We start from the raw sequence: 3673 nt of genomic DNA, 5'->3' as shown, positions 1-3673 counted from the left end.
ATACATGTGTATGTATGTATATATATATATATATCTGTTTGTTCATTTCTGTGCAAGTACTGCATGTATATTTCTCATGAAAATGATCGTAAATTTCACATCAATGCACGTAGCAATTCTACACAATCAAAAGAAAATGTACATCGTTTACAGTACTACATATACAGATACATCTACATGTATACATGAAAATTAGAAACATATTTCATAATATTTAAAATTCTTTTCCAAAGATTTTTGGATCAGCTATTTGGACGAATAAGGCATGTCCTAATTCGCTCCGCTTTTAACATTGATTGACAAGTCTAAAAACTATTAAAAAAAAAACAAAAAAAAAAACAACAACAACAACATGTAGTCTGCGTTGTAAATACGTTTGTAGATTAGTGTAGTTGTAGTGCTAGATGTATTTATATGTAGTTTTTGCTATTATTCTCTGTTGATATTGGCCACATTATGTAATTCTTTCTGTTTGTCCTGAGGAAGGGATGGGTCGTCCCGAAAATTTGACAATCTGGTTGTTCGTGTTGTTGGTCATTTTAGTGCTTTGTATAATTATTTTGTATTTGACCTTGTATCCATGTTGTGGATCCGACACTTTTAGATATTGGGTGTTGTTGAAATTTAGTGCTTTTATATATATATATATATATATATATATATATATATATATATATATATATATATTCGATAGAACAGAAAATCTTTCATTTTGATAAAATTTTAAACTTAGTTTGACTATGATTAAAGTTACGTACAAAACTCACAATAAAATTTTCAGATCTGGAGCTATTACTTTAAAATCAAGGGCTAGGTTATTCTTACTGTGCATTAAAATCAGGCGTTATTCTAAAACATTGTGTATCAGATCTACTCTATGTCACATTAGTCCTACGTCATAACACTCCCAGCTTTATTGATTTCCCCCTTGCGCTCTCGGCTTTATGATGTCATAATTAACTTTCCAGCGTGCACTTCTTAAAGCAATACAAGCTGTGACAGACGGAAAATAAATTAAAAAATAAAAGAAATAGTCAACACATATGTGATTGAATATGTATAACTTAATAGAATCAAAGTGAATCTGAAGCAATAAACCCGTCAAATCAGCAGAAAATATAGATTCCAGAATCATTGTCATCCTGTCAGTAATTCCTGCTCGTAACCTCCGATGTGCATTGACCTTGGAGGTCACCAGTTCGGAAAAAGCGAAAGAGAGGCAATGAGCACGTGTTAGATTTGTAAACAGTTTAACATGCCAATTTCATTTGAGAGGCACATTTGCGTAATTATTACCTTTTTACACTTACATAGTATTTCTAGTCATTCATGAAACAATGTAATATTTTAAAACAAACGACACGTGTAGTTACTCGCGTCAGTTTCCGTCTTTGTATATGGACTCGGTCTCAGCAACCCGATTATGTTCGGCAATCATCGTTCCCATGTCCGTGTATCCGACACAATGGCGGTTTATACGAAACGCTCATTGCAGGTGTGCTCGCAAACAATATTCCCTTGTTTATTTTGCAGATTTTTTTTTCCAGATCTTGGGGATTATATTAGTTAAACCGATAGGTGTTATTTGGTGAATAATTGGGTAGTTGAAAAAATACCGTCAGTTACAGCTTGTATTGCTTTAACCCACGGTATACCTTTGTCCTCCCTATCGGTGTCCCATTATCCTACTTGGATGACAATGAATTGACCCCAGTACCCAGCACAAAGCCGCCCGTAACGAGCCTTCTCGGAGCCCCTAAAGAGAAGAAACTCAAAGAGTGAATCGTTCAAACTGTGTGACTTGTGTTCTTATAACGGTTTTAAAAGTTGCACATTCCATAAAATGAAAAACTTATATAAAATCTTTCACTATTTCCCCTGTTTCAAATTTGTGCTATATCAATAATCGAGTTTATGTCCTTAAGTGAGTAAACATGAGTTCAGGTTTTTTTTTAAAATGTATAGTGTAAATCTATATAACGCAGAAGACTCAATACAAAATATCAAACGCAGATTAAAGATCTGACTACATACAATAGTAAAAATATGCTCTTAGCATGTTAATCAAATTCATTTCTTATTCATTATATAAACTCTTAGCATGTTAATCAAATTCATTTCTTATTCATTATATAAACTCTTAGCATGTTAATCAAATTCATTTCTTATTCATTATATAACTGGTGAGTATCTGAGCTAACCTACCATCTTGTCTTACGAAGCAAAGTCAAAGCGAATGATTTTCAGAAAATGCCCACTTTTCCAAGTCAAAGCGAAAGTAAACCCATTCACGGCGTCAACTGAGCGCCTAGTGTATTAGTGCACATACCAATACTGGACACAAACAACAGCACTCCCAGGGATTAACAACAGTGGCCCTAGAGACGATCAACAGCGGTCCCAAGGAGGAATAATGACTCTAACAACAGCGATCTCGATACAAAGACAACCCCCAAGGAGACTGAGTAAAAAGAAACAGTGACTGTGTTAAAAAAAAATGTGAAATCGAAGTACACTGTACTGTATGTAAACTTAAAAACATGGGTTTATTAAACACATCTTAACAATGAGGATTAAAACACTGCGGACCGACTTTATCATAGCTCTCGATTCTGGCTGTACCGAATTTTCCTAGTCATTATGACGTCAAAGCACTCCCGAGTGTATCCCCTACCGTATCGCCATACACAGGCAAATGTGCCTCACGTGAATTGCTGTTCACGTGAAATTCATGTAAATTTCACGTGAAAAGTGATTCACGTTAATATGCTCATATGAATTTCGTGGGAAATTAACATGAAAATGTTCACATGAATTTCACATAAATCACTTTTAACGTGAAATTTTTCACATCAATTTCACATCACCAGTGATTATTGTGAAATTATTCACATGGATATCAAGTGATAAGTTATTTACAATTAATATATATATATATATATATATATATATATTTTTCAAGGAAGAATTATTGCTTTACAGAACAATTATTATTTAATCTCCAAAATTATATATTCAAGGATAAAAAATGTTTGAAATAATCAAATACTGGTGTTATTACTGAAATATATAAGATGGGAGCAGTTACATTGAAATCAGTGTTTTGTGATAAAATGACAGCTAATGCTCCTTTACATGATTCGCATGATGAATTTAATGTTAAAAGATTCACATGATGAAATACCTAACTTATAACCAGATAATTTCTGAAGTTATAGGTAAGAAATGGCTCTTGGAATTGCAATTAAACAAAAAAGTGGTCTATCGACCAGCATACTGACTGGTACAAATTAATGTGCTCCTCTTCTTTGAAGGGGGCATATTACAGAGGAGGTGTATATAAAATTCAATATACAGTTCAATATGGAATTTAAAATTGTGCAGCTTTGTAGTTAATTGAACAGGTGTTGAAGCATTGCTTCTGTATAATGTATACACATATAAATGCTACTATATACATTTACCAAAGGAACACAAATGCAAAATTGAAATATTGTTTTACCATGATCACTTAAATCAAATATATGAAAATTACACAAATGAGATAAGATGTCACAAAGTCATAAAGAAAAGCTTTCCATCTTGTAAAGTAATGTTGACGAAAACAATATACCTTTAAATGGAAGGAGAGACATAATAATGTTCAGTTCTTATGCACAGGCATCACTTCAAT

Source organism: Ostrea edulis, chromosome 8 (genome assembly GCF_947568905.1).
Source record: "Ostrea edulis chromosome 8, xbOstEdul1.1, whole genome shotgun sequence".
NCBI classification, from domain to species: domain Eukaryota; kingdom Metazoa; phylum Mollusca; class Bivalvia; order Ostreida; family Ostreidae; genus Ostrea; species Ostrea edulis.
The sequence above is the reverse complement of the archived record's forward strand: the minus strand, read 5'-3'. Positions refer to the sequence as shown.